The sequence below is a fragment of the Aotus nancymaae genome, unplaced genomic scaffold (assembly GCF_030222135.1).
Source record: "Aotus nancymaae isolate 86718 unplaced genomic scaffold, 86718_ANA_hifiasm-v0.15.2.pri h1tg000089l, whole genome shotgun sequence".
NCBI classification, from domain to species: Eukaryota; Metazoa; Chordata; class Mammalia; order Primates; family Aotidae; genus Aotus; species Aotus nancymaae.
Genome location: NW_026988504.1, coordinates 3,653,771 through 3,672,585, shown reverse-complemented (window position 1 = coordinate 3,672,585; position 18,815 = coordinate 3,653,771). Strand labels below are relative to the sequence as shown.

At 55.7% G+C, this 18,815-nt stretch overlaps 1 protein-coding gene across 9 annotated transcripts in view; it reads right to left on the bottom strand.

The window, feature by feature from the left end:
* The window catches only part of RBFOX3 (RNA binding fox-1 homolog 3), a 527,173-nt gene that overhangs the window by 490,012 nt on the left and 18,346 nt on the right, over positions 1-18,815 (bottom strand). The window contains exon 1 of one of the 9 annotated variants that reach the window (XM_012453563.2): positions 9,001-9,091. The exons of 7 other annotated variants lie outside the window; for them this stretch is intronic. The gene's annotated coding sequence lies outside the window, so the exon portion shown is untranslated. One more of the 9 variants, XM_064369724.1, reaches the window with a different exon arrangement.

Below are 18,815 nucleotides of genomic sequence, written 5' to 3'. Positions count from 1 at the left end.
GGCATGACTTCAAGAGCCCAGAGGGAACAGGGTAGGCAGCAGGAAGGCCTGCAGTGGTGGCACAGAATGGGCGGAAGACCGTGCCTATGAGCCCCTGGTGTGGCCTGCTCACTTCCCCAGTGTCCCCTCTCACTGCCAAGCCCTCGCCATCAGGACTTTTGTCATAAGAATGCCATTTGCTGGAAGCCACTGAGTGCGAGGCGTGACCTGATGTAAGTACTCTCTCATTAAATCCTCTTGGCCATCCTGGGAGGCAGGTGTTACTACGACTTCCCATCTTACACACGAGGAAACTGAGGCACCAAGAAGCTATTTGACTTGCCCAGGGTCACACAAATATTACGGCCGTGGGGACAGGGCTGGAAACAGAGCCAACCAGCACACCTGCTGCCCACACTGTGGTCCATTTGGAGCCCAGACCAGGGCACTCCCCTCCTCTGGCAGTGAGTCTTTAGGGCAGCATTCCCCTGCCGCCCGGCTCAGCTGTCCTGCACCCACAGACCTTGGGGCGCCTGGAGTCGCTTCTCCCTGACCAAGGCGCTCATAGTGGCCCTGGCACCCAACACCCGGCACATGCCTACCCACCACGCACACCCATGGATGAAGTCGAGGCCGATTCCACCCCTCCTGCCCCCTCCCCCAGACCCCTCCCTGGTGGGCCCTGAAGGTCTTCAGCCTCTCAACAGGGTGGGGGGAAGGAGGGGTGGGGTGAGCCAAGCTCAAGGCATTGGGAGCTGGGCACTTTCCTGGGAGGTGGCCCCAGGTGGGTACCACAGCCTTAAGTATTTATTAACAAAGGCGGGAGGGCAGCCAGCCTGTCTGATTACTTTATGGCCTACAGCGGTTTGCAAATGTGCGTGTTTCCCTCGGCTCACCCATCTCATAGCAAAGGCCTGGGGAAGCTCAGCTGCTCATTAGGACTCTGAGGACCCAAACCATGGCCATGCCATGGGGACGTGGAAGCTGCCATCCGTGCTGTCCCGAGGTGCCTTCCGGATTCCCCACCCACCCTCACCCCGTGCGGGCTTGCCAGATGTCACAGATAAGACAGCATGGCCAGCAAAACACGAATTCCAGAGAGAGGATGACAAAATTATAGGAGAAGCATATCCCGTGCAACCTTTGGGACATACTCATACTAAACGATTATTGTGCACCTGAGATTTCAGTTTACCCGGGCGTCCTGGGCACACCTGGCAGCCCTGCCCCCACGGCACCTGCTTGTTCCTCAGTCACTTCGTCTTCTTTCTGTTCCCTCTCCCCGAAGACTCCCAGAGGGGCAAGAGCCAAGCCCAGCCACTCTAGAAGTCACCCTCTACAAAGCGCAGCCACAGAGCCACTGGGAATACTTTCTCCAAGCCTGAGCCAGATGAGAAGGAGAGAAACACCAAGGCTGTGAGGAACAAAGGCAGAGGGAAGCTGGGCATGGAGACCGTGCTCTGGAAGGAGCTGCCCTTGGCCCCGTGTCCACGCGCACCCGCTGTCCGCGCGCACCCGCTGTCCACACGCACCCGCTGTCCATGCACCTGCTGTCCACACGCACCCGCTGTCCACGCGCAGCCGCCTGTGGGAGGCCTCTGGGCGATGCAGTACCCAGCCATGGTCTGAGGCCTTCCCATCTTGCAGGACCTCGTGCAGCCTGGAGGAGGGGCTCCCAGGCTGAGCACTTAGAGCCCACAGCCCCGGAGACCCTCTCTGGTCTGCAGAGGGGCTCCAGGCAAGGAGAGAGGTCCTTCAAGGCTTTCACCCTGGCTTCCCCGGCACGGGAAGAACAGGCACCTGTCCCTTTAACAAGCCCTCTCCATCCTACAGCTGCGGCCACTTGATGTGAATGATTGCTGCTGAGAACCTCATCTGGGATTTTCCAATGCAATGATTCAAGCCTAGCTGTGTTCAAAAACCTCCCTGTCAAGCCTAAGTGATGATTTCCGCCTTGCCATCTTCCTCTGGAATGTTCTGTCCCCTCCCCTCCCCTCTGCATCACCTGCCCCCGAGCTCCATCCTACTTGGAGTTTTTCTTTCTGAATCTGCCGGTGGGGGGAGGGTGTCCAAAGCAGAGCCAGGCCGGCATGTTCACCAGCTGGAGAAAGACAATGCCTCCTTCTCCTCCCTGGCTCAGAACAACATTCTCTAGGAATAAACTAAATGTGGAGGTGGGAAACTCCAGCTTCTCCACCTGTGAAGAAGGGGTTGGAGCCCCAGGGGTGGGCTGCAGACTGCAGGAGGTGAGCTGACCCTCGAGGGACCGGCTCAGCAAGGAAAAGATCCAGAAGGAGAAATCCGAGGGATTGTTTAACAGTCTTCACCGAGAAGTTACAGAAGATGGGTCTTCATCCCTCTGCAACCCTTAGGATTAAGGGTCCCCTTGTCAAAGGGAGGGGGGAAATGGGTCGGAGGTGTTTGAACCAGAGCAACCCCATCTTGATTAGGGGCTGACACCTGCTGGGCTGCTTTCCCAGGAGGTGAAGGCATTCCTAGTCACAGGATGAGACAGGAGGTCACAAGACACAGGTCACAGAGACCCAGCTGCTAAAACAGGATGCAGTAAAGAGGCCGGCCAAAACCCACCGAAATCAAGATGGCAATGCAGGCGAACTCCCGCCAGTGCCATGACGGTTTACAAATGCCATGGCCACGTCAGGAAGTTATGGGGAGGAACCCTCAGGTGCGGGAAATTCCCACCCTTCTTCCAGAAAACTCAGGAATAATCCACCCCTTGTTTAGCATGTAATCAACAAGTGACCGTGATTGCCCGCTGAGCAGCCTGCGCCGCTGCCCTGCCTTTGGAGCAGCCATTCTTTTAGTCCCTCACTTTCCTAATAAACTTGCTTTTCACTTTAAAAAAGAAAAAAGGCTTCAGAGGTTCACCGAGCAAGAGTGTGGTAAGCCACTGCCAAGCTGGTGCCGGAGACGGGCCAGGGTCCAGCCTCCCAGGTGGGACCCAGAGTCCTCCTCAAACTGTCATGTGTGCCCCAGTCACGTGGGGATCTCACTGAAGGGCAGGTTCTGAGTCAGCAGGTCTGGGCCAGGCCTGAGTTGACATCTCTAACCAGCCCCTGTGTGATGACTCTGCTGGTCCGAGGCCATACTTGGAGTGGCACGGTGACTCCCACTCTGAGTGCACACTGGAACCAGCCAAGGAGTTTCAAAATGACAGCTACCCTGGGCCCACCCCCTAGGTTCTGAAGATAGCGTGGGTGCAAGGGCTGTGAAGCCCCCCAGGTGATTCCAACATGCGGCCTGGGCCCGGACCCCTGATCTAACAGGAAAGGCTGCTGGTTCAATGCATACCAAGCAATTAGTTTTCAATTATAGTGTGGACATCCTGCAGACAAGGACAGATATGGAATGCCGTGAGGGCATGCAACGGGGAAATGGAGGCTTTTGAGTTGGGGGGCAGGAACGAATACTTGGGGGAGGCGGGAAGAGCAGGAGAGACAAAGGAGCCCCTTTCCAGGGCCTGAGGCCAGGGGGCAAGGTGCTAAGGACTCTGGGAGGCCACAGAGCTACAGGGGAAGCGGGTTGAGGTGCAGGGCAGCTGGCAGGGCTGAGGGGTGGACCTCATGCCATAGCTAGGAGTTCTGTCTTCCAAAAGCCACCGGAAGCCCTTTGAGGGGTTTTGAATATAGTAGTGACAAGATCAGACTTCAGCTTAGAGAAGTGGGTTGTGGGAAGCACATAGGAAGAAGGAAGAGAGTCATTTAAGTCCTTGTCACTCACCCTCTGAAAAACCAATTCTAAATGAGGCTACAAACCGGAGAACTAGGGCACCTCTGTCTTAGCACTAAGCATGGGGTCAAGGCACTTCCGACTTCTGGGAAGGAGCTAAGTCCCTGCCCAGGGCAGCCTGCCAGAGCAAACCTGGCCCTAGGTCCATCACACGCTATTTTTAGTCTAGCGCCTCCCCAGAGGGCTGCAAGGTATTTCAAGGTATTCCTGTGATATGAGCAAGCCCACCCCCTCAGTTAGGCTGAAACCACTGATCAAAACCAAACTTCCAAGCAAAAGTCGCCAGTCCTGTTGGGAGCTTGGAGGGACGATGGTCAGTGTTGTGTCCCACATGGCCAGGCTACAGTCTCCAGGGATTCAGTCCAACATGGATTGGGTGTTGCTGAGATGATATTCAGCCATTGTGGTGAACATCTACAATCAGCTGACTTCAGTAAAGGCGATAAGCCTCCAGAAGGTGGATGGGTGGGTCTCAATCAATCAGTTGAAGGTCTGAAGAGCAAAAACTGAGGCTTCCCAGAGAAGAAATTCTTGCCTGACGACTGCAGCACAAATCATGCCTGTCCTAGAAATTTTGCCTTGCCAACCCCTGTAATCATGTGAACAGATTCCTTAAAATAAATCTCTTGATAGTTGGAGATATGAGGATGGAGATGGAGATGACGAAGAAAATGAAGATGGAGATCACAGAGATGATGGGGAAGTTGGAGATCATGGAGAAGGTGGAAATCATGGAGATGATGGACATGATGGAGATGATGGAGAAGATGGAAATCATGGAGATGATGGACATGATGGAGAAGGTGGAGATCATGGAGAAGATGAGCATGATGGAGAAGGTAGAGATGATGGATGTGATGGAGATGATGGAGAAGTTGGAGATGAAGAAGATGGAGATGATGGAGAAGATGGAGATGATGAAGAAGTTGGAAATCATGGAGATGATGGACATGATGGAGAAGGTGGAGATCATGGAGAAGATGAGCATGATGGAGAAGGTAGAGATGATGGATGTGATGGAGATGATGGAGAGGTTGGAGATGATGAAGATGGAGATGATGGAGAAGGTGGAGATAAGATGGATATGATGAAGATGGAGATGATGAAGACAGATGATGAAGATGGAGATGATGGAGATGGAGATGACGGAGAAGATGGAGAAGATGGAGATGATGGAGATGGAGATGATGGAGAAGATGGAGACCATGGAGCAGACAGAGATGATGGAGATCATAGAGAAGATGGAGATAAAGATGGGTAGAGATAGCCTACTGGTTCTGTTTATCCAGAGAACCCTGACTAATACAGAGGCCCACAGCTCTGGCCCCAGACACTTGTAGTCCCCTCCCACCTGGCTATGGCTTGATGTTTCCTGCTGTCCACCTTCCTATCTTAAAATGGAGTTCCTGAAAGCCCCAAAACCCAGACCCCAAAGGCCTGGCTAACATGCCGGGGGATTACTCAAGTCCATAGAACCTGCACACAGGCAGCACACAGCATGGTCTCACTCCAGACTCTTCACTCTCCAGACCCCCATCCCAGCCTCTCACTCAAACCCCAGAAGTGATCTTGGCTTTGATGAAGATGGAGAGAAAGTGCAGGACATGTCTGTCTTCCAATGGCCAAGATCTAAACTTTTCTAAAGGCAGATTTCCTGACAATCCTGGCTAGAACTGAAAAAATAGCAGGTAAATAACACATTGGAGAACCTGGTGGGGTGCAGGATCACTGAGGGAGTCGGGCACCACACACAGGGCAAATGGCACTCTCCACGGGGAAGCAATTCCCTGAAGATGGAAGAAAGTCAGCAATTCTTCACACACGCGGTCAGACTCACTTAGGCAGGGGAAATGCACCAGAGGAGAAAGCAGCGATGTCCAAATTTGTCTCTGAGCTTGATTTATCATCAAACTTGAAGAAATAAACTCAAAGGCCATTTTAATGGCATACATGGGGACAAGAAAAGCGCCTGTGTTTCCAGTGCCAGGTTCCCTTGCATGAGCGACAGAAGCTTCTGCAAGTACAGTCAAAGGTGACGGGCGCATGCTTTGCCAACGAAGATCCCACTTCCAGCACACACACGCCTGTGGCTTATCCTTGCTGACTTGTTTCAGAATTGGCTCCAGCTCCCGAAGCAGGTGGTCAACCCACCTCCTCCCTGGAAAACCCCAAGGAGAAGGGGAGGGAGGGAGGGAGGTGGAGGGGCCGGGGAGGCCAGTGTCAGGAGGCCTTGGGCACAGCGCCCTCTGGACCAGAGCAGCATTGAGCACCCTTTGTGAAAAGCTCTGCAATGCCAGGCTAGGTCCCCCTGGTGCGAGGGTGGCTCTGAACCACTGCCACAGAAGATGGAGCTCAGGGGCCTGTGCAGACCCGGCGTGGGCAGCAGTGCCCACAAGCTCCTAAAAATAAGCATCCGCTCAGCTCGGAACCCTGCTGTCCCTCCACCTGGCCCCAGAGTGTCCTCACTTCCTCAGCCTGAGCACTGCTGGCATTCCGGATGGGCAGGAGGCAGAGCTGAGCCCCGCCCAGGGTGGCGGTGGAGGGAAGGGGGGTGGCCCAAACTTGTCCAATAGAAAGGTCCACCTGGAGCTTCCCTCACCCGTAGGAGGTTTTGGCAATGCCGGAGCAACCACAAAGCTGGGGAAGTCAGGAGCTTTGCTACAAAACCAGCCCTGGGGAGCATGAAGGCACTCAATCCCTCCAATACCTATCTCCAAACAGTGCGTGGTCAATCAGGAACGCAAAACAGGCAGCCCATCAGATACAGGGCAAAACCAAACCAAGGCAGGGCGCCCACTGCCTGGCACCTCTTGGGGCAGGCTGCCCACTGCCTGGCACCTCTTGGGGCAGGCTGCCTGCGCGTCCTCTTCCGTGTGGCCACTCAGGTGCAGTTCCTTGGGGAGGTGGCTGTGGGTACATGCACACAGTCCCCACTCAGTCCCTCGTGGGCTCGTGCCCTCCCCTGGAGGCAGGTAGATGAGGCGAAGGCCCGGACGTGCCAGCCATCCTCAGACCCCTCTGGGCCAGGCCCCTGCACGTCCATGCACCTTTTCCACATCCTCAGCAGAGACTCTTGGTCTGGATGCTGCATGAATTTACCACATCTGTCTGTAGGAGAGGAACTCCCTGACTTGGCTCTGAAAACATAATAATAAAATAAGAAAAATTTAAAACAAAGTGCAGCTTCTTCCAGAAAGCCAGAGGTGTGGGTAGCTGGTGTAGGATTTGCCTGGTGTTGGGATTAGAGCACAGCAGATCATTCCGGAATTCCACCATTCTCCCGGCACAGGGTCTCTGCCCAGGGCTGAGCTCAGGGCTCACCCCGTCACCGCCGGACCCCAGCGGCACAGCTGTGGTTACACCAGCTGCAAATTCCCTGGTTAGTTACATTCTCTAAGATGCAGCGGCCTTGACTCGGGGTGGCCGCGCCTCAGGCTCAGCCTCCCGCCCCCTCAGCGTCCTGAGCATCGTGCCTGGTCCGCCTCCCACGCGTCTCCATCGCGTTTCCCTTTCCCTTCTGAACAGGACAGGCCTTCATGCCGTTCTCTTCCTGCCCAGCTCTGCTTCCCACTCCTGCCCTTGCCTAACTGTTCTCCGTGCCCTTTGGGGGAACCTCATCTGGTCCTGCCCTGTGGGGAGGCACAGACCTGACCGGGCTCCGTGTCCCCAGCCCGAGGCGGCCCGGCCTGACATGCCCGCTGCGGTAGACACGGAGCTGGCTCTGCTGCCGGCTGCTGGCCCGTGGCTCCTACCAGAAAAGCCCACAGGGGAGGCAACGGCACATCAGCCGGTTTGCTCCCCAAAACCAAGAACTGCACCCCCATTTTGGCCTTGATATTCACGGGTCATTTTCTTTGGATACTCAAGAAGGTTCTGTCTTGCAGACCCATCTGCACAAAGCGTGGCCTGGGACCCGCTCGGGGCCGGGCAGGGGGGTCGGCGGTGCTGAGGGAGGCTGTGCAGAGGAGCGCGTCGGCATGTGGAAGTGAGGAAGGAGAGAGGGAGGCGAGCTCCGGGGCCGGCAGGAGCTGGAGAGGACGGGCCGAGAGCCACCAGGAGACGGAGCAGAACATGGTCAGTCAGGAGCACGAGTTCTTGGCCCAGGCGTCCACTGAGACTTGGCACCATGGCGGGGAGTCACTGGCGAGATGGTTGGGGAGTCACCGGCTGCCATTCACCCTGAGTTGTCTCTAAAATGGGAACTGGTGCCACAGGACCCATGGTGCCCCCAGGGTAGCTGCGCCTGGTACACTCCCAATCGCATCTCTGAGAACTTGCCATCCCAGCCCCGTCTCCCGCGTGCCCCTTGGGCTCCTGTGCTCCGTCCACCCCCCGCGGCTTTGCTTTAGGGTTCGTCTCACCTGCAGTTCACCCAGCCCCTGCCCCAGCCCCACCATCACTGTCACCTCCTCCTCCTCCCCCCGCTCCCTTCTTTGATCATCCAGACTTGATCTATCAGCCAACAGCTCCCTCATCCCACCCCCAACAACAGTGTGTCGTTTTCGTAGGTTTAAAGCACAGCCCCCTAGCCAGGCAGGCAACCCCATTCGACCAAGACAAAACCCAATCCCATTCTTACTGCTTCCATCACTCTGGGCACAGATGACTACTGAGCGGTGCTCCTCGAATCAAACCACTGCCAAAGGCTGAGGGACTCCAGCCAGGCACCCCGGCCAGTCAGGAGCGAGGAGGTCCCACTGCAGTAACAGGCAGCTGCCAAATCGCGTCGCCTTTTACAGCCAAAGATTGTCTTGCCCATGCTACGTTCCTATCATGGGTCCAACTTGCTCCTCACACAACGGGCCCGGCTGATGAAGCAACCTCTCTCTGGACCATACCTGGTGGTCGTGACAGAAGGAAAGAGGGATGGACACACTCCATCCTAACCCGTGGCAGACAGGACTTCCAGCCTCATATCTATGACTTTGGTCATTGACCAAAGAAAGGCACGGAGTTCCATGACAGCCCCACAGCTGGGCACAGCAGAGACACCAAATACTTGTGACCAAAGTGAGCCCGTCTCAGTGACACTAACCTCAGCCAACACAGATAATAGAGCACTCGCGCACTCAGGATGTCACCGATGCCTCTGGGTTTGCAGAAACCAGAAGGAAGACTTCCACTCGGGCTCAGCGTGGATCTGACCACGCCTCCAGGGGTTGCCCTTAGCTCGGCCAGATTGCAGTCTGGATGCTCTGGACACCAGAGCATCAGGCAGGAAAGAAGATGGAACGAAGCAAGAGAGACCGTTAGAGTCGCTACATCACTCACCTCTTCTGTTTCCATGCACGCGTGCACCATGGCAAGAGACAGCCCCACAGAGAGGGACGTGCCTTGTAGATGCGCCCCGGCCTGCCCTGCCCCGGGGCTGAGGATGCTCTGCCCACCATTTGCTATGCGGGAAGTTTCCACTTGGTTTCCTGTTGCAGGAAGAGAGGAGAGCTGTTCTTGTGCCCACACAGCCAGGGGCTGGAGGAAGGCAGGTGCCACCTGCTCCGGACCTGGCAGGGGACCATCTCTTGCCGTTCCAAGGAGTTTGGAAGCTGGACCCAGAGGGACTTGGCATGGTTTCCATAGACACTGCCATGGAGCATCTGCCATGGAGCCAGAGCCACTTGGCCACCATAGGGAACTGTGCTAGCCCAGAGGCTAGGTTGCCCTTCTGCTAAAGCCCCCCACAAGCCTGTGTGTGCCTGTGCCTGTGTGTGTGTGTGTGTGTGTGTGTGTGTGTCTGGCCCTGGAAACGTGGGCATTCAGCCTCATTTCCACTCTGTGTCTGCTCCTCTTCCACCTCCCCACAGCCCCTCTTTGTCCATCCCTGTTGACTTGGGGAAGAGGAAGACAAGATCTTTCTCTTCTCAATAAATCTCTGATCAAGATGCAATTCCAACCATGTGCAGCGGCTCATACCTGTAATCCTAGCACTTTGGGAGGCCGAGGCAAGAGGATGGCTTGAGCCTATGCGTTTGAGACCAGCCTGGCAACAGAGCAAGACCTTATCTCTACAAAAAATAGAAAATTAGCTGGGCATAGTGGTGCATGCCTGTAGTACCAGCTATTTGGGAGGGTACTTAAGCCCAGGATACTGAGGCTACAGTGAGCCGTGATCACGCCACTGCACTCCAGCCTGGGAGTCAGAGCAACACCCTGTCTCAAAAAAAAAAAAAAAAAAAAGATGCAATTCCTGGAAGGACCTGAGTGGCTAGCAGCCCCCTGCCCTGTGTGACAGCCCATGGGATGTGCTCAGAGAGATGCTCGTTCCTGAGGGGTGAGTCGCTCTTCAGGCCTGTCGCAGCTTCCCAGAGCCATGGACCTCTGGTTCCTGCAATGGCCCTCTAATGCCCACCTCCAGCAGGGCTTCCCACAGATGTGCCAAATCATAGGCTGTCATGGGCACTGCAGGGGACAGGCAAGCCCATTTCTGAGGGTCCACATCAAGCTTGAAAGACCCAGACACGTGGAAAACAAGGAACGGAAGCCATGCCACATCAGCACTGGGCGCTGTGGGGGGTGGGGGAGTGCTGGGGACTGCACAGTGTGGACCCAATGGCTCTTGCGTGACATGTGACCCTGGCCTCCCCAAGCCTCGGCTTCCTCGTGGTAAAGTAGGCTCCTCTTTCGCTGGGATGCTTTAAGGATGCAGTGAGCTGATGTGTGTGAAAGTCTCCGACACATCCATTCACTGACGATCTCGGCCACTGTTTAGTCTTTAGAGAGTGAGTGCCATGGCAGGTCCTGGGACCCCGTGGTGACTAAGGTCGAAGGGCCCCTGACCTTACAGAAGACAGACAGATGTCACACAGTGCCCCACAGCGACTGCGCTCAGCTGGGCTCAGAGCTTCAGGGGACACGCAGGGTACAAGAGGAGCTAACTGGGACCCCTACGTGGGGACAGTAAAAGAAGTCTTCCTTAAGGGAGTGACATTTGAGCTGAGCTCTGAAGACCAGGTTGGGATCAATGACAAGGCCAAGGGGAGAGGGAGAGGAGGCACTCCAAGCAGGAGCTGCCTGTGCAAAGGCCCTGAGGCCCCCAGAGCGTGACCTCTGGAGGAACGGACCGGCCAGGAGGAAGGTGGCTCTGGTAGCATTTTGTGAAGCACTGTGATCATGTTTGCATTTTTAAAAGATGCTCTGTCAACCCAGGCAAGAGGCCAGGGCCATATAGTCCAGGCTGGAGAAGGTGGTGGCTGTGGGAAGGAGGGAAATGAACAGAACGAGGGCTTTAGGAGGTCAGATGGGCAAGGTGTGAGGGTGACTTGAAAGCAGAGGTGGCAGGGGATGGAGAGGACAGAGGGAGGTGCCCAGCCTCTGCCTTGTACAAAAGCGGGGTGGGGCGGTGCTGTCCTCCAAAATGGAGAACGCTGGGAGAGGAGGAGGCAGGGGCATGGACCACAAAAGGCCTGGGGCTAAGGACAGGAACAGACCGTTCGCAAAAGAAGATATACAAACGGCCAACAAGCATACGGAAAAAAGCTCAGAATCACTAACGATCAGGGAGATGCGACTCAAAACCACAATGCGATGGCACCTTACTCCCCAAGAACAGCCATAACCAACACATCCGAAATAAGAGATGCTGGCGTGGATGCGGTGATCGGGGAACACTTCTACCCTGCGGGTGGGAATGTCAGCTAGCGCAGCACTGGGAGACAGCGTGGAGCTTCCTTAAAGAACGAAGAGTAGATCCGCCCTTTAACCCAAACAATCCTACCAGGTGTCTACCCAGAGGAAAAGAAGTCACGATACAAAAGAGATACCTGCACGTGCTGCTTATATCAGCACAATTCGCCATTACAAAAACATGAAACCAGCCCAAATGCCCATCAAATCAATGCGTGGGTAGAGAAAATGTGATCTACACACACACACGCACACACATGCACGCACGTGCACACACACGCACATGCACGCACGTGCACACACACGCACATGCACGCACGTGCACACACACGCACGCGCGCACACACACACACCATGGAATACTACTCAGCCATAAAAAGGAAGAAAATGATGGCACTCACAGCAACGTGGATGGAGCTGGAGACTATTGTTCTAAGCGAACTCAGAAACAGAAAACCAGACGTCGTATGTTCTCACCCATAGGTGGGAGCTCAGCTAGGAGGATGCAAAGACACAAGAATGATACATCGGACTCTGGGGACTCGGGGGAAAGTGCGGGGGCAGTGAGGGATAAAAGAACACACCTTGGGTACAGTGTCCACTGCTCGGGTGATGGGAGCACCAAAATCTCAGAAATCACCACTGAATAGTTTATTCATAGAACCAACACCACCTACTCCCCAGAAACCCATTGGAATAAAAAAATTAAACAACTAAAAAATTTTTTTTCTCATACTTTAAAGGATTTATATTTTTTTATTATAAACGTGACTGAACACAACTAAAAATTTTTAAAAGGCCGGGTGGTGGCTCACGCCTGTAATCCCAGCACTTTGGGAGGCCGAGGCGGATGGATCACGAGGTCAAGAGATCGAGACCATCCTGGTCAACATGGTGAAACCCCGTCTCTACTAAAATACAAAAATTAGCCGGGCGTGTTGGCAGACACCTGTAGTCCCAGCTACTCAGGAGGCTGAGGCAGGAGAATCCCTTGAACCCAGGAGGCGGAGGTTGCAGTGAGCTGAGCTCACGCCACTGCACTCCAGTCTGGCAACAGAGTGAGACTCCATCTCAGAAAAAAAAAAAAAAAAAAGGAGGATGAAGCCTCGAGGAACTCCCAGCAGCAAAGTACCATCAGAGGATGAGCCCAGGAAGCAAGAGGGTCTGAACTCGGCGTGGACAGATGAGCCTGATGGGCCGAGAGACAAGAGAAGGTGAAATAGCAGGACGGGAGGACGGGCTGGGTGAGGCCGAGCAGTGAGCGGGGACTGAGCTGGAGAGGGGCTGGACACAGGCGTTCTTTGACTAAGTCTTCCTGTGTCCTGGCAGCGCTGACCCCCGGCTGAGCTCCAGCACCCACCAACCAGCCTTCCCATCTCCCAGGCCGGGGCCCTCGGACCGGGGTGATTCCCAGCATGGATGCTTGCACCTGGTGTGGACTGAGAGCAGAGATGCCCCAGCTGTCCATGGAAACAGTCCCTTTGCAGTGTGGCCAGGCAGGGTCTACTTCCTTGCCCTTTGAATCAGGGCTGGCCTCCAGACCAAACGATGTCTTAGACACGAGGGTTCAGCAGTTCCAGGTGGGGCCTCAGCAGGCAGTGCTCACTTCTGGTTCTGTCTGGGGACCCAGGCACGGACGTGTGAGCAAGCCTGAGTGAGCCTGCTGGAGAAGGAAGAGCCAGGAGAAGCAGGCTCAGTCAAGTCCAGCAGCCTCCGGCCCGCCTGCCAGCTGACCACAGAGGCCCCAGCAAGCCCAGCTGGGACCAGCCAACCGTGGCCCAGCCCCACAGAAGGGCCCAGATGATCCCTAGACTCACAGGCAAGAATGACAACGCCGGCTTCAAGCTACCGTGTTCTGGGGCGTGTTCGTGATGCGGCAGTCACTGACTGGTACGCCTTCCCCCAGGGGCATGAGGACGCGCCTCAGCTTCATCCTGCTTCCCAGGGTTAGCTAGAACCCAACAGAGCCGTGTGGCTGAATCCATTCTGGTCCGGCTTGTAATTGAGTTACTGGGTGAGATCTTCAGTTTTATTTTCTCTTTTCATACGTTTTCAATCAGAAATATCAGAAGCTGTTTTGAAGGTCCCTGCAGAGTTCTCAGAAGCATCCTCTCCTGGGTTTCTCTGGAGAGCCCGTCTTATTTGTCGGAGAGTGTGTTCTCCTGCAGCTTTTCAAATGCTCCATTCTCCTCTGACGGCAGCCGGGGCGTTTCATTGCCTGAGAGATGGTGACGTGATTGCAATGGCCGTCGATGCTCCTTTATGACTCTGAATTTGCATCTGTGTGAGGCTGGTAATACTTATCTGAATTCCAGGCACAAACAAATGAAACTTATTTACAATAACTGGGAAAATTCCACACTGGAGGTAAAATTAAAAATGGCTTTGCTGCTACAGATACAGAAACGAGTCCAAGCAGGACCACTGGGAATTGACCCAACAACTGGCTGGTCCCAAGAATTCTGTCTCCAGAATAACTGGTGGGGGCAAGGCAGAAAGGTGGACGATGGAGGCCCAGACCACCCACCCTGTGGTGCCTCCACTCTCCAAGACCCCCCGCAACCCCGAGAACAGAAAGGTGGAGCGAGAAGAAGGGAGCGCAGCTGGTCACGAGAGCCCCTTTCCACACTCGGTCACTTGTAGCGCTGGCATCCTTCCTGTGCAATGTAAGGGGCAGCCGTGGTGCCACACTGCACGGGAGAGCCTCCACGGAGCCAAGGTGGCGCGACCTTACACGGCATGTCCACGGCAGCCGGATCCCAAGACCTCCATCTTGCAGTCCACTGTCCTTTGCAGGCGATACCAGCAAGGCTGGGGACCAGCCCCTGCCGTTTTCATCCTAACTGATCTGTTGCGATGGCCAGGCCAGCCATGTTCAGGAGAAAGGGGGGCGGTGAGAGTAACCAGGAAACCCCAGCATCATCTACAAACCCAGGGGAGCCACCCAGCCAGGACCTCAGCCCCACACTGCACAAGCCACTCAGCCAGCCAAGGCCCCCACACGGAGCAGCAGGCTGGCCAGAAAGCTTCAGACCACAAGCCTCAGACCAGGTGGCACCTAGGAAGGGGGAGGGTATGTAGCCAGGGTCCCCCTTGGAGGCAGGGGAAAGGCTGGGAGAGTAGAGACGAAGGAGCCCCAGGGGGAAGTGGGCAGAGCTGCTTCACGGGAGGACGGAACATTTTTCTTTTTAGAGATGGGCTCTCGCCCAGGCTGGAGTGCAGTGACACAATCATAGCTCACTGCAACCTTGAACTCCTAGGCTCAAGCAATCCTCCCACCTCAGCCTCCTGAGTAGCTGGGACAACAGGGGCATGCCACCATGCCTGGCTCTTTTCAAAAATGTTTTTGTAAAGAAGGGGTCTCACTATATTGCCCAGGCTCGTCTTGAACTCTTGAGCTCAACCCACCCACCCACCTCAGCCTCCCGAAGTTCTGGGATTGCAGTCGTGAGCCACCTTACTCGGCCTGAGTTGGGTCTTGAGGCATGCATAGGAGTTTCCAGGCGGGGTGCCGTGACTGGAGGTGGACCGTGCAGCCCCAGCTCTGGAGCTCACGATAATGTTCATAAACAGATGGTTTTGAGCCTTACGTGAGCCAGGCCTGAGACTGGGCACTTTCTCCCGTGTTTTCTAATGCACTTGGCAACGGATCTTACTCTCCCTGAGGGACTCTCGGTGTAAGGACACATTCAGGGCCTCATCCTGCCACTAAGATCAAAAACATCCTGAGGGCAGGCTTGGCTTCAGATCCTCCTTCTGCCACTGCAGGAGCTGAACACAGACCTTGCTGCAGCCAGGAAAATAATCAGAGTTGACCAAGTACTGACCACCCTCCCCCAGGTCAGGAAGGACCCACACACGCCTATTTCTCTTTGATCTGTGGAACGATGGCCCACCCACACCCACTTCACTGCTGCTTCCCTAAGAATGAACAGCAGCCTGCAGGTGTCCCCACCCTGAAGCACGGCCCTCCCCCGAAAGGGTCCAAGATCCTGAGCTTGGACCTGGGCGGTACAGTGAGACCCCGTCCTGAGCTTGGACAGGTCTTTCAGGGAACAGCAATGCTCAAGGGTGGCGAACTTAAGGAACTGCCTCGGAGGGGGCATTGGTGCTGGGGCTGCCATTACACAGGACCACACACACTGGCAGCCACGAACAACAGCACGGACCCCCTCGCGCTGCGGGAGGCTGCCGCCCGAGTTGGGGTGTGGACTGCTGCAGGTGGGCTCCTTCTGGGGGCTCTGAGTGAGAATCCGCCCCAGGCCTCTCCTGGCTTCGGGTGCTCCCCTGAGTACGGGGAGCCTGCGGCCGACTCGCCCGAGCCACGTGGCGTCTTCCTCCGTCTCTCCACATCACCCTTCCGTTTTGCCTCTGTGTCCTATTTACCCTTCAGATGAGGACATCGGTTCTCTTGGATTAGGGTCCCCCATGCCCTCGTTCTAACTTGTCCCCTCTGAAAAGACCCTGTCTCTAGATAAGGTCACATTCTGAGGTCCCGGGGGTTAGGACGTCAGCACGGCTTTTTGGGAGGACATGATTCAGCCGGAACGGGTAGCCTCTTCCCTCCCAGTCACCTCCCTGCTGCCTGCCCAGGCTCCTGGAGCGTCCCAGGGAGGGGTGGGGACCACACCAGAAACGCATGTTGAGGAGCTGGGACCCCCTGGAAGGGGCTCTGGAGAACAGCAGTGAAGAGGGGCCGCACGTACCCCAACACCCCCCACGCACCCCGACACCCCCACACCCCAACACCCCACACGCACCCCGACACCCCCCACGCACCCCGACACCCCCACGTGAGTTTGGCCTGCATCGTCCCACCACGGGGGGTCTGTCCTTCCAGCTCTCAGCCAGGCCCGGGCACGCTGGGGAGGACTGTCAGTTCAAGGGTGGACACCAGCGTTTGATGTGGAGATTTGGCAGCGAGAAGGGATATGCCTCAGCACGAGGTTTATATAAAATGACAGCTTCTGGAAAATGAAGCCCTCAGATTAAAAAGGAAGAAGAAAAGGAAAGAGGAGGAAGAGGGCAGCAGGGAAGGTGCCCTCCATCCCCCAGGCATTCCCTGGAGGGCACTGCAGGGGCCGCGAGAGACCGGGAAAGAAATGCCCCATTTGGAGGTGCCCAATGCGCCTTAGCTTTGCCCCAACACCGCCTCCCCCTCCCCATTCAGGTCAGATCCCCCTCCCAGGCCACCTGCTCCTTCGCAGTCCGATCCTTCCTGTGCCCGCAGCGAGAACCCCAGGGGACGAGGCCCTGGCAGGGGACAGACAAGCGCCAAGACAGCGTGTGGTCAGAGACAAGCTATTATTTGGAAACTTGAACATTATCGCCGTTTTAAAAGGGTGGGGGCTAGATGGAGGCAAAGACTCCAGAATCCTTCCCAGGAAGCCCACAAAAGCCGAGACGATCTCACACAATTGCCCTTTTGTTTCAGAGGCACATGGATATTCCTGCAGAGTTGGAAACTCACTCTTCACACAAATAAGCTTCCAAAAATTGCAACCTATTTGTTGCCGAGTTTGGGACTGTTATTTCCCTCCCAGCCCCCTTGGGTTGCTTCTTTTTTTATGACCCGAAATGTAAATTGCCTTCCCTGTGAGTCTCCCGGGCTGGGATGAGGTCTCGGGAAGTCTGCCTCCCAGGACATCCCAGCTGGAGCTCCTCCAGGAAAGGAGGCTTTGGAAAGTCCTGGAGACCAGTGAAGTTCATTCTGGCGCCTGGCACCGAAAGTGGAGCGGGGGGCTGGGCCTCTTCCCCTGCCCTCTCCCTGGACGCCCTGTGTCTACCCGCTGGTGTTCAGATGGCCCCTTTCTCACAGGAATGGAAAGGACTCAGGGACATCAGCTCAGCCCTGGGGGAAGAGTTCTCATCTCCACAGGGCCTGGGGGGACAATGGGAAGCACAGCCAGCATGGACCCCACCCCAAATCTCAAAGAAATCTTCAAAGAACCCCAAGAAGGGGCTTCAAGACTGTAGCCAACTTGTCAGAATTCACCAAATATCCAACCTCTCAGGAGTGCAAAGAGGCCTGCGAGCAGTTTCCCAGCCCTCGGAGGGACAAGTCATTCCTGTGTCTGCTGGGGCCCCTGGGAGCAGGGAACGCTCACTGTCCCTTCCTCGCAAGCCTGCTTACTATTCCAGAAACGAGCCTAGAAGGAGAGCCAGGATGGAGGATAAAGGTTCCCACAAGAGGGGAGATCCCAGAGAGGCCCCCTGAACCCGGCGGTCACGCGGTCCCCGGGGTCGGCACCCATTGCCATGTGTTCCCCATGGCACAGGTATTACCTGGACCAAGGTTTTAGAAGTCACTGCTGCAATGAGCCCACCTGCCTTGGGGGCTTCCTTTGTCTCAAAACTCAGGGTGTTGTCACAGCCACGCTGCCGCTTTAGAATTCCTGGGGACAGGAGACACACCATGGCCAGTGCTGGCACCAAAAAAGGAGAACCCCCGGCCAGGCTCTGCCCACCCTAACACTGATGGACACCAGACTCCTTGGTACACATTTATTGGGCACCTACTGTGTTCCAGGCACAGTCCACAGTGACAAAACGAGGCAACAGTGACAAAGGTCCAGCAGAAGGTGGCAGCCCCTGCCCAGCCCCAGCCCCATCCCTGCCTTCTTCTTCCTCTTCGGCCTCCTGTCCCCTCTGGAATTCAGCACCAAACAGTAGTGCGTTCTCTGTCGGGTCACTGCCTTTGCTTGGAGCCCCTGAAAACAGAGCCTGGGGCACAGATTGCTGGTTTGAGAGCAAGGCCAGGAAGCTGGTGTGAGGTTATCCGGGAGCCCGACAAGGATGGAATAAAAGCTGCGTGTACACGTGTGGAGGGTGTGCGAGGGGTATGCATGTGTATATGTGTGCATGTATGTGATACGTGCAATGTGTGTGGGGGTGGAGTATTGTCATGTGTGCATCCATGCATGCATATGTATTATGTGGTGTGTGAACATGTGCGTGTGTGTGGTGCGTGCAGTGTGTGATATGTGTGGAATGTGTGGTGTGTGCATACGTGTGTGTGCATGTGTGCATGTAGGTTGTATGTGTAATGTGTGTGGAGTATTGTCATGCGCGTGGTGTGTGAACATGTGTAAACATGTGTGTGGTGTGTGGGGTGTGCAGTGTGTACACACGTGTGCATGCCTGTGTGCTTGCGTGTGTGCATGTATGTGTGGTGTGTGTGCATGTGGGCATGTATGCATGTGTGTAATGTGTGTGGTGTACATGCATTTATACAGCGCTATTGAACAGGTCACCCTGTGGGCAACTGGAGCTTGATTCCTGGGGACCTTCCAGGGCACCCTGTCGACTGCCTGTCCCTGGGAAGGCTGGGCAGGGAGTGGCTCCCTCCCCACACTCCCACCTGTGAACACAGTCCCTCCTCTCCCACCGAGCTGAGCCCAGGACAGCGGGCTCGGGGCACTAGGACTCTCCCAGGATGGCCACTCCCAAGGTGGTCCTGGCAGGCC